Genomic DNA, 12437 nt, shown 5'->3' with positions numbered 1-12437 from the left:
GTTGACAGGAGGAAGCAAGCATGAACACACGGGTTTGCTTCCACTGTCCCAAACCTGTAATGCCTTGCCACTTCATTCTAACTTATAAGTAAGTGTTCATATTTCTTGGTTTAATACTTTTACCAGGTTACATTTTGCCTCATATGTGAATGTCCTCCACAGGAATTTGGAAATAAAAATCTATTTCTTCTCATTTTTCTATACTAACAGTAAGTCAAAAAAGTCACAAAACAATTAACAAGTTAGGTAAAATCAAGATTGAGAACAGGAAAAGTTCTTTCTTTCTATTTCCTTCCTTCCTTCCTTCCTTCCTTCCTTCCTTCTTTCTTTCTTGGTTCCCAGCAGGGATATCCTTTATAATCTAGAGCCAGAGGCAAGCTAAAGAATAGAGTGCTAGAACATTTAACGAACTCCTAAGGGAGAGGATGTAAGGTAGATTGTTTCTCAGCTCAAAAGAAATAGCCAGATGAAGCCCACGCTGTAAGACATGTTAAACAAAGAGCATTATTTATCATTCACTGAATTTAAAAAAGCTCAAATACCTTTCCAAAAAGTTGATTCTATTTCATGAACGAGCAAGGTCTAACTTATTGCATTGCTTCCTTTAAAAACAAACCAATGAATACTTGCAAAAATAGAAAGTCTGATCAGCATGTCCATTTCCCCACTGGTGTCTTTCAAATGTTCTGTTTGACCAGCTACTCTGAAAAGCAGTCTGAATTAATTTGTGTGAATTTAAAATCACCCTGGACTGCCATCCATCAGACAACGACTGACAGAGCATCTCCCACTCAGAAAGCTGCCCCTACAGAATGTCTCTTTTGGGGTGATGCATTGAAATGACTGATGGTGTCAATTAAGCAAGGAGACATGGGAGCCTAGTTCTTGCCCTCAGAATCTCCTTGCATGTTTTTGAATGCAGATCACCACCAAAACCCAAGCCTTAGAACTCTAATATTTGGTGGGTGGGTGAGAACAAGGCAGAGAAGCAGGAGATTGAAGCACTGTGTGGCAGCTTGCATGTTGCCATTGCTCTTATGTAAAAGATACATCGCTCCTGCCCTCACAACGATGTACCACTGATGTCCTTCTAGACACTTATAGATCTTAGAAGGGTCTTGGCAGAGATTTTTGACCACAAGTGTATGAAGGCAGATATCCAAACGGCCTTAAGGGAAGAGCATTGCCAACTGGGGCAATTTCTTACTGCATGGCCCTGATCCAGGAATACATCTTAAGTTTATATTAAAGTTGAGTGTGTGAGTGTTAGCTGTGATTCCGGCTTTTCAGGGGATGATCCTTTGGGTCCATTCCAACCCTATAGTTCTATGATTCTGAGAGTGGTGTGGTGCATGGTATAGAGTGTGAGACCTGAACTGATGATAACTTGGATTCAAATCCTATCTTGGTCATGAAGTTCACTTATGGAGTGGCATAGAGCAAGTCTCTTAGCAGGATTTTTGTGAAGATAAAATGGGAAAACACCATGGGTGCTGCCTCAGGCACCATACAGGGAGGGCAGGATAACATTTGAAAAATAAAACAATGTTTCTTGAATCTTATTGGTGTGTGTGGAGTGAGGTCTAGGGAGGAAGGCTCTGCCAGTTTATCTCACTGGAAACAACAGGGCCATATCCACTTGTGGCAAATGAGGTACACCTGTTGGCCTAAGAGGAACTGAGAAATAATGAAAATAATTGTTGCTTGAGTCAATATACAGTGCAGGGCCAAACGGAGTTGAACACCCTCATAACACATGTCTTGCAAAAACTAAGCAGGAATTAATGTTACAAGTGGATCTAAAAGCGGTGACAAGTAAAAGTACAATCCAGAGTTCACCATACGTGGAGATCCTGATAACAGTTACCAGTTGTGACTGTAGCCAAACCATGATCTGCGAAACTGAAGGGTGAAATGGGGTGGCAGTCTCCACTCAGCTCAAAAGGGCTGTGCCAGCCTCTGCCAGTGGAGTGATGCTAGTGTCACTCTTCAGCATGAAGTCCCCTATTTCACCCACCCCAAATGCAAGTGAGCAGAAGTATCATGGAAACACCATGGACAGGGGTTCCTGTCCCCATGAGTGGTATCCCCATGAGTGGTATCACACAGAGACCCCCAAAACAGAACAATCTGTGGGGAGAGGCTGAATCAGCCCGCAACCTACTGGATCCCAAGTGCCCCCCAAGTGCCATCACTTGACATCTAGGCTGGTGTAACATAGAGCAGGCGTTTGCCTGCCCCATTGCATTCCGCCCCCGGTCAGCCAGCGTGAGTGGCAGGGCTGCAGATATAGTGGTGGCTACAGAGCTCCATCACACCCCAATGTTGCCCAGTGAGGGCTAGGATTGCTATGCCCACTGCTTTTCTGGAACCATAGGAAGCAGCTAGCCACAGGTCAATCCGAAGGTTGCCAGACAGCGCTGCTTCCTAGAAGACTGGTTCTGCCCCAGCGATAGAGAAATGGCCAAGTGAACCCTGTTGCTACTGCATGGATAGGGCATCATCAGGTTAAGGTTCTTCAAAACAACACATAGAGCATTAGCATTTTTAGAGAAGGAGCAGATAGAGGACAATACAGGAAATATCCCTGAGCCCTTTTATTAACTCTTGGACCATCTACATCCTCTGTTTTGTGTATTGATTATGGTCGCCCCACCTTACGAACACAAATCTAATGAAACAGGGAAATATCTATTATAGAATATGATCTTACATATGTAACAGCCAAGGGAGAATTGGATAGGGATGTATACAATTCTAAATGGCCTGGGGCAAAAGAGGAAAACAAAATAATAATAAAAATCCCCTCTGAACTGCTCTTCCACTGCACCTCTACAAAATTCCAGAATTGGAGGGCACCCACTGAAATCAACATGCAACAAAGTGAATAAAAGGAGCGCTTCTCCCTCTTTCCACAAAACTGACACTTGGGATCCTTTTGCAATGGAATGTGATTTACCAGCTGCTGAGAGGGCAAAGCAACAGGGGAGGGCAACAGCCTTCCTGCCCTCCCTATGAGCTTCCCAGAGGCACCTGATTGGTCCCTGTGAGGAACAGAATCATTAGTCTTGTCCAGCAGGACTCTTCGTATATTCTTATGTGCAAGTGGATTTAAAACAACAACAGCAACAACAACAAGGCAAGTTCATAAAAGAGAGGCGTATTGACAAAGACTTTTAATTAAGGTGGCCAAGGCATCTCTGCCGTCTTGCTGAATGGATTTCTAAGCACAGAAATGCTGGAGGCTCCAAATGATTGATAGTAAATGGATGTCTCTGGCAGTACTTCATTCTGTTAGACATTTTATTTAAATCAGGCAGAAGTAGTCTTTATTAAAAAATGGAAAGCTGGGCTAAATATTCCATTGGTCTGATCCAATTACAGCTTTCTCTTAGTGTAAAATTGCCTCAGCGATCCTTCCTTGCCTATCAGTGGGACAGTGAAGTGGAGTGTTTATAATCTGTTTGCAACCTCTGGTTGCAAGGAAGTCTTTATGACAGTTGTTCTTCCAGGAATAGATATTAAAATGTGACATTATACAAATGTTTGACTAGAAGGAGACCGAGAGGTCAAATTTTTATCACTGGGTCTTGAAGGAACCATCTTTTTTGTTCTGTCAGATTGGAACAAACTTTCTGCACTCCAGAGCAGCCTTCGCTAAACTGGTGCTTCCCATATATTTTTAGCTACACAACTACTGTCATCTCTGTTCCTTGGCCATGATGATTGGGTCTGATGGGAAGGAAGGGTAGTCCAAAACATCTGCAGGGCATCAGGCTGGAGGTGGCACTGTGGTCTAAACCACTGAGTCTCTTGGGCTTGCTGATCGGAAGGTTGGTGGTTCGAATCCCCGCAACAGAGTGAGCTCCCATTGCTCTGTCCCAGCTCCTGCCAACCTAGCAGTTTGAAAGCACGTCAAAGTGCAAGTAGATAAATAGGTACTGCTGTGACAGGAAGGTAAATGGTGTCTCCGTGAGCTCTGGTTTCTGTCATGGTGTTCCATTGCACCAGAAGCGGTTTAGTCATGCTGGCCACATGACCCAGAAAGCTGTCTGTCGACAAACACTGGCTCCCTCGGCCTGAAAGTGAGATGAGCACCACAACCCCATAGTCGCCTTTGACTGGACTTAACCATCCAGGGGTCCTTTACCTTTACCTTTTACTCTAGCACTTAATCCCCACTAAGAGGATATGTTGCTGCACGACCTCCACAGGGCAGTGAATATTTCCTAGAACTACAGACAGCAGGCCAACAAGGGTCAGTTTTGGATCAGTGACTACTGGATACCAGCTTCCCTTCTAATTTATTGTAACATTTTCTGAGACATGATTGTTGACTATCACAAACCATTGCAAAAGGGTAAGATACCCAGTGGGTGCCTTGTTCCCAGCAACACTTATGAGGAAGTGAAACAGGAGCTATCTCCAGAATATTTGCTTTGGTGTCCTAATAGATTATGGAGAAAGCATTGGTTCCAATCTAAGAGCCAATTGATTCTGTCTCTGTGAAACAAGCTACTTGTTACATGAGAATGTAGGAAATAGAAACCTAAATAGCTGCTGCTTCTATAGAAAGGAGGTTCCCGAGCACAGTCTGTAGGAGAGAAGCAGTTGGTGTGCTCATGCACTTAACTCTTTCCTGCCAGATGCCTGCCTTCTGCAACTCTGCAGCTAGTTTCCAGATGCGTGCAATCTCATAAATTTGCAGATACATGTCCGGAATCCTGTAAGTGGAGAGGCAATTGGGGAAGTTGAAATGGAGAAAATACACCTGGCATGGGATGAATTAAGCACACCCTGCACTTTGCCACTTCACAACATCCCTTTCTGAAGCTGCTTTGCCTAGGAGAAGAAACTGTCAGTTTTGCTATGCTTTTGCAGTTTTCTGTGTAACATGTAGTTTGCCTCTGTGAGCATATTTCTTGCCTGCGGAATGAATATTTGTATCGAGACCAGGGTTCAAGTTTTGCAACCTGCATGCTTCCTTCAAAACTTTAATGTTTAGTTGCTGAATATATATTTGTTGATCCTATATAACAAAACAACTATATCCTCCTCATGGACTGGCTGCTTGGCTGGCTGTGTTGTCTCAGTTGCTGAAGGAGAGGTGGAGATTTGTAGCTTTAACCATTTGGAGAGCAGTCAGAGCTCGATGAAAGAACATATATTTTGCAGAAACTCCCAGAATCAGCCCCAGCATCATATTATGAACATCACAGGCTAATGTTAGCATGTTGGTTAATCCAGCCTTAATCAAAATGGAGCCAATCTCTCCTGTTGGTGGTGGTGGTGGGGAATCAAATGCAGGGCCAAGTACAAATTTTCTCAACTTTTCCACAACCTTTTATTGGACCACCTAAATGGAGCTAGCAGACCACCCCCAGTCCACATGGATCACGGTTTCAGAACTTCTGTTCTAACTGGGTGCACTGCAAGGAAACTTTCCATGCTTGTAGCTTGTTGTCAAATTGTGCTTCGATGATATCTGGTAGTTGTTTACATTCTGTGGGTGGATTTACTGCTGTTGATTATATCCATATCTATATAGCCATATCTGTATCGATGCATATATACATATATTTGCACATAAACAAATGTGTTCAAATATCATCAACACGTTTCCATTCAAGGGATACAAATATAACAGGATACAACCCATCTGTCAGGTGTAACAAGATAAAGATAACCACTACTTCACCAGGAGGAGCCAGGCACTGCGGCTGAGTTCTGAATCTCTTCTATGCACATTTTGCTGAATGGCAATTAAAATTTGATTAAGTTTCAACATTTGAATTCCTGCCTTCTCCTTTGTATTTGGATTGTTAACACAGGAGAAATTCACATTGTAATTTTTTTTAAAAAAATTGAGGTCCGGTTTTAAAAGCTGTCTTCAAAATTGTGTGAGACCAGCATCCATGAAGACTCCCTCAAAGAGTGGGTGGATATAAAGCAAAGCTGGGAAAGGTTTTTTTTCCTGTGTAGCATCACATGTTGGCTGGGGGCAGGAGTCAGAGCTAGTGGCAGGCAGGGCAAGATCAAAAGTGGGAGGGGCACTCCCCCCTCTTTTTTCTTGCTCCACAGGGGGTCCTGTTGTTAAACACCTGCCACCATGTTTCTAACAGTGTTTGCTGTTAATGAAAAGTCCAGAGTTTTGTTAAAAATGAAGGCTTTATTTCTGCAGACTAAATGTGCCTTCTCATGCTTTAACTCCTTGCTCTATGTGCTGCATCACTTTGTGTGTGTGTGTGTTGGGGGGGGAGGTCCCTCAAACCATGTCCTTTCTCCGTGACTGTCTCCTCTATCTAGTTTCCCGAGTCTCTCACTTAGTTCAACACATTGATACAATTTCTACCACCCTCTTCTCCCTCTCCCTCTATGCCACCCCCCTTGCCTCCTGGGTTCTGCCTCCTTGCCACCAGAATGAAATCAAGGTTGTCTACCTCCTGACATTAAAGGCAGACACAGTGCTTGGCTGGGACCAGGGGGGTCAGAAGTCAAATCACTCCTCAGTCTATCTTCTCTACATCCTTGAGATGGTCACATAATTGTTGTAAGAAGGTTTCGTTGCACAAGGATCCTTGCGGTGCTGCTTTGAATACAATTCATTCTTTCCCTGTGAATACAGCAAATGTTTAAACAGTTTAGAAGGGCTAGAAGGCAAATCTTAAGGGATTTGGCAGTGTATTTTTTTAAAAGTGGTTAATGGCAAGTGGTCAGGGCCTGCCTTGATTCTACGTATGCACTGTGCTACTACCTCCCTCTGTTTGGAACTGGCAGATTAGGTTGAGATGTAAGGCAGCATAGACTCTGGCCCCTATTCCTTGCTAGTTGTATAAGGCCAAGGCAAACTGATTATAAGCGAGAAAGCAGCATTTCTTCCTCATTCACCAATAAGAACCCAACCATTCATTGACATCAAAGCATGCCTAGCAAAGTAATAATAATAATAATAATAATAATAATAATAATAATAATAATAAATTTTATTTATATCCCGCCCTCCCCAGCCGAAGCCGGGCTCAGGGCGGCTAACAACAATCTAATATAAGTATTATAAGTATTATGTTAAGTATTAAGTATTAAGCAATTATTTTTAAAAACCCTTCATACACTTGAACAAGCTGTGTGGATGAGAGTGAACATGTTGTGCCCGAATCTAAACAAGATGGAAATGATGGTGGGAAATCCAGATGGTCTGTAGGAAAGAAGGCACTGTCCACTAGAACCAGAATGTCCCTGCCTCTGGCAGGGCAGATTTCCAGGCTTGTCAGTGACTAACAGCCACGGCTCACAGTTCTGACAGTTCTGTTATTTGCAGATCAGGGTCTTTCTGAGATCTAGGTCCTGACACCCATTATTTCTGCCTATGTAGCCTTAAGGATAATTTACTGCAATACACTTCTTATGAGGCTGTGCTTGAAACAGTTCAGAAGCAGCCTGATTGTTAACAACAGTAGGAGAAAGAGAACACATTCAGTCAACTTTTGTCAACAACACTGGGTGCCAGTTGGCTTCTGGGCCCATTACAGAATGTTGGCTTTGATCCAGATAGCTCTGCCAGTTCTGAGGCAATATTTCTTCCCCAGAAGAGGCTGTCCAACTATTAAAATCAGCTTGTAGCCCAAAGGCAGATAGATGCAGCAGGGCTTTCTCAGTAGTGGCCCCAGTTCTATGGAATTCCCAGCTCTAATTGTTCCACAGGCTTTTGTTTGTTTTGTTCCACAGGCCATTTGATCTAGGCAAATGTTTGGTGAACTTCTGCGCTCTATTGAGGTGGTTTATTAGGACATGTGCATAAAATCTTTTCTGGTCATAGTAGTCATTTGATATTATGATGCTTCTTTTCATAATAGTTACACAATCTTGACATTTTCTGACTTTATTTAATTATAAGCCCATCACAGGGATAATCTCAGAGCAACCTACAACAGGAACGAATTCAAAATGTTGACGTTATTCCTGTTGTAGGCTGCCACAATCCTATCAGAGGAAGTGGGATAAATAGGTCAACAACTAAAGGCCTGTTATTCTGTAATTTGAATTGTGTGGGTTGTTCTGTAAGTGGGGATAAGAGCAAGGTGTCATAGGGCTAGCATAAGGTTTCTTGAGAGCTACAAATTAATCCAAGCGCCATTGCCATCATTACCTGTAGCACCAACTTCTAAATAAGCCAGCAAGGTGGTACTTCATAATCTCCTGCTGTGAAAACTGTCACCAGTTTTCTGCTACCTTCTTGGCTGGGGAATATATTTCTCTGATTTTTTTTTTTTTTTTTTTAGAGTGGGCTGTTGTTCACTTCCCTGGGTCTTGCCCAGAAATGGGATGACTGGGAAGCTGTGGAGAGAGCCTGGTGCCACTTCCTGACAGCCATACTTTCTGGAATGCCCTGGAAGTGGCAACATGCAATGGGAAGTCCCATCAGTCCCAAGGCATTTCAGGAAGTTCAGCTGGCAAGAAACTGCAGAGAGAGCCTGTGTTTTTTATATTAAAAGGCAAGGGACACACTCCCTGCCCCACAAAGAGAAAACAGGTAGTTAGCAAGCTTGTGTCCCAAATAATTTGAACGTATTTATTTCCCAGCCCTGATATTTCCTGGAGATTCATTTCACTCTCCCCACCCAACCCCATCCATCCAACAAATAGTAAAAAAAAAAAAAAATCTCTGCGGGAACACCTTTCATATTGAGCCACGTGCTCTAAGATCAGCAGATGAGGCCTTAATAAGAGGTGCATGGTACAGGGGGCTTGTTGTTGTTGTTTAGTCATTCAGCCATGTCCGACTCTTTGTGACCCCATGGACCAGAGCACACCAGGCACTCCTGTTTTCCACTGCCTCCCGTAGTTTGGTCAAGCTCATGCTGGTAGCTTCGAGAACACTGTCCAACCATCTCGTCCTCTGTCGTCCCCTTCTCCTTGTGCCCTCCATCTTTCCCAACAGCAGGGTCTTTTCCAGGGAGTCTTCTCTTCTCATGAGGACAGGGGGCTAGGAAAGGGCTTTTTCAGTGATGGCTCCACCTATGTGGAACGCCCCACCTCCACTGACCTGCATCTGGCTCCATCTGCTTGCCATTTTAGGCAGCTAGTTAAGACTCATCTTTTTTGGCAGGCATTTGATGAAGGAGATGGCTGGTTGCAGCTGCTACTAGTAATATGTATTGTGATTTGTAATATGTATTGTGTGATTTTATAGGCTTTAAAATCTATTTGCCTATCATAAACTTTTCTGTGGCTTGTGCAAATGACAGTATATAAATGATCTAAAGAAGTAATAAATTTTCAAGATTTTTGGCACAGGCCTCATTTCACCTGCTTTGGAATCTCCCTCAACATCATGTTTGCAGTATCTCAGGAACAGCATCCAATCACATATTTTCTCTCTCTCTAGCCTGGTGACTGCCCTATTCCCTGATCTAAGCCATTTGAGACTCAGTAACACATCCTTCTCTAGCTCTCCTACGTCAGGCTTTCAGGGTAGATGAACTGACCAACCAACATTCCATTTGTGTTAAAACAAATAACGGGCTGGGAGGAACATCTCAAATGCTGTAACAGCCCAAAATAAAGATGACTGCCTCTCAGTCTCCATTCTGTGAAGTATTCTGTGCATAGCCAAACTGCGGTAGTTAGAAGACTAACATCCTGGACTGCAAGCATGGATTGATTTGATAGGTACCTTAATCCCTTAATAAAACTAATGAGTGTTTTTGCAGTTGTCCTAGCTTGGACAGGTTAAGTAAAAGAGAATTGGAATGGCATATTTTAAAAATATTTTTTCCTGCTAGGCTGCTAGTTCTCGCACTCTGCCTTCAACATCATGGGAAAGGTGCCTGTTTTTAGTCCTTAGAGATAGGCAAATTTATTTAAGTGTAATCAATTGTTTACAACAAGGCAGATGGTTAATCAACTAAATCTTGTTAGTGCCAGTATTATAGTGCCTATTGCTTGTTTATCCCTTGGGAACTTAGGCACATATCAATAAAAACATTCAAATGAATGCAGCTATTTATCTCTTCTTCTTCTTCTTCTTCTTCTTCTTCTTCTTCTTCTTCTTCTTCTTCTTCCTCTTCCTCTTCCTCCTCCTCCTCCTCCTCCTCCTCCTCCTCCATCTACTCAACTTACTAATGAAGAGGGACAATCCGGTTCCTTACCACATCCTCTTCTCATGATTAGAACATCCTTTCTCTAACACACACACACACACACACACACTTCATTGGCCCCTAGTCTTTGTTTATTCATTGCATTTAGATGCTATCTCTCCTCCAAGAAGCTCAAGGTAGCCCAGATGGCTCTTGCCTTCTTCATATTATCCTCACAGTTATCCAGTTTAGGCTGAGAGTTGGTGGAGGGCCCAAGGCCCAAAGTTACCCAAGTGAACTTTGCTGCGAGGGTCGAGTAGCAGCTGTGGTGGCCTCCAACAAGATCTCGTGAGAGTTCTGTGTGATCTTGCTGGAAGCCACCACTGCAAAAACCCAACAAGTGAGGCTGTGGTAGTGTGGCACCTTTTCGCTCCATCTCAGGCGGCAAAACGGAACCAGCTGCCCCTGCGTCTTCCAGATCCTAGTCCAGCTCTCGCACAATCTTTCATACACACACATGTAATTACCACTTTCAAGGGTGTTATGTACTGAGTTGAATAGGATCCAAAATGCAGCTGTCTGATTGGTCCTAGAACAATAGGATTCAGAATGCAGCAGTATGATTGGTCTGCAGAAGCCACCCAATCCAGCTCCAGGTGGAAGTGAATCCACAACCTGATTGGCCTACAGGAGAATCCCGGAATTAGCCAATCACGTGCAGCCCATTGTGTAAATAATGTATATAAAGCAGATATTTTGGGGAAAATTTCATTCCTCCTCACCACTATGAGCTGAATAAAGAGCATGAAATCCACTCTCGACTCCAAGTATATTTCAGAGGGACAGACTGGATCAGTCCATAGGTACTTCTGCATTACTTGAAATTTTAGATGCCTGTTTTTCTGCTCTTGGGAACAGGGAAGCTTTCTTATGGGAACGGTACCAACATTTCTGCACTCAGTTAAGATACATTAAGTTTTAAAATAACCGAAGTCTTTTTTTCTCCCCAAGTTTCAGTGCAAAATATCCATAAAATATGCAACTTGATGCCTCCACTCCTAGACATTCATCTGTTTTGTCCTATTGTGTCTGCTCTCAAGTGCTTAGTACTCTCCACTGTTGTCAGGTAATGGTACCAAACAATAAAAACACATGCATATAAATGAAAACAAAAATAAGAAATACAAAGCAACAGAGAATCTAAAAGCAGGTGATATTAAAGGAGCGGTGGGGGTGGGGGTGGGGTGGAGGAAGACCAAAAGTCTGCCACAAACGGAAAATATTCCCCCTGAAATGGGGCATCATCCAAGAGGGAACCAAAGATGACCAAGGCCTGGGCACAGCAACAGAGAAGACTCTGTCATCGCATATTCCCATCAAATGGTACAATTTCCCCCATGGATTTCAGAGAGTGGGCAAGTTCACATGATAGGTGCTGGCCCTAAGCCATTTGGGACCTTAAAGGTAATTCAACCAGCACATTGAATTGTTCTGAAAGCAAACCAGCAGCCTGTGAAGAGGATACACAAATGGAGTCATGTGGTTCCAATAACATGATTTATTTCAGTGCAATTTCTTTTTTTGGTTAAATCTATATACCAGTTTCCTGCACAAATAAACTCCACTCAAACAGGGATGAAAGAGTGTTCATGAAGCCTCTGGAATCTGGATGCAAAAGAAGTCTTGATTTCAATCATCTCATGATTTTGAGGAGCTGCATCACAATTTTAATCTCAACCTGAAAGGGACTACAAATCTTCTGGTCAACCCAACTGGCTGGATTGAGGCCCTAGGGAGATGGGGGTAGGTCATGCTTCCAGGAACGTGCTTCCTTACATTGAAATGCTGCCCAGTCTGTGGAATCATTGATATCTCGCTCCACCTGTGCAACCCCATGAGAAGTGCAAAAACTCCATCAGCCTTGACTTGGCATCCAATACATGCATTCAAATCCCATGCAGATTAAATTACTTACATGCAAATTAAATACGGAAATGATGCGGCAATTTGAAGCTCACACGTTTCCAAGGGAGAGTCATTAGGTCTGAACAGAATCCTTCCATAACTTTGCTGGACACGTGATTCCCCTAAACTTGGAGATCCTTCCATGACCTGATTGAGCCCCAGAGACCAAAGTACTGACTCCCACTTTTACTCATTTTCCCTTGTCACCTTACCAAGCCAATGAGAATCTTCTGCTGAAGTAATTATCCTGGTCCATTCAGCTACCTCATGGTGTTGTGTGAGTCCCATCTTGCTAAGTGAGATATGAAGGCAAGATGCATTGTTGATGGGCTGTTTATTATCCTCCCCACAATGCTAAAAGCAGAGGTAGCTCTGTCAACATGGACCAGATGC

The 12437-nt window shown here is 43.2% G+C and overlaps 1 protein-coding gene and 1 long non-coding RNA gene across 2 annotated transcripts in view; one reads left to right on the top strand and one right to left on the bottom strand.

Annotated features, from left to right (window-relative positions):
* LOC310757869 overlaps window positions 1–12437 on the bottom strand; it is a 118784-nt gene that overhangs the window by 4200 nt on the left and 102147 nt on the right. The window lies entirely within an intron of this gene.
* GRM2 (glutamate metabotropic receptor 2) overlaps window positions 1–12437 on the top strand; it is an 82764-nt gene that overhangs the window by 1363 nt on the left and 68964 nt on the right. The gene's annotated exons all lie outside the window — the stretch shown is intronic.

This window comes from Podarcis filfolensis, assembly GCF_964270895.1.
Source record: "Podarcis filfolensis genome assembly, chromosome: 2".
Taxonomy (NCBI): Eukaryota; Metazoa; Chordata; class Lepidosauria; order Squamata; family Lacertidae; genus Podarcis; species Podarcis filfolensis.
Note: the sequence above shows the minus strand (reverse complement) of the source record. Positions and strands in the feature narration are given on the sequence as shown.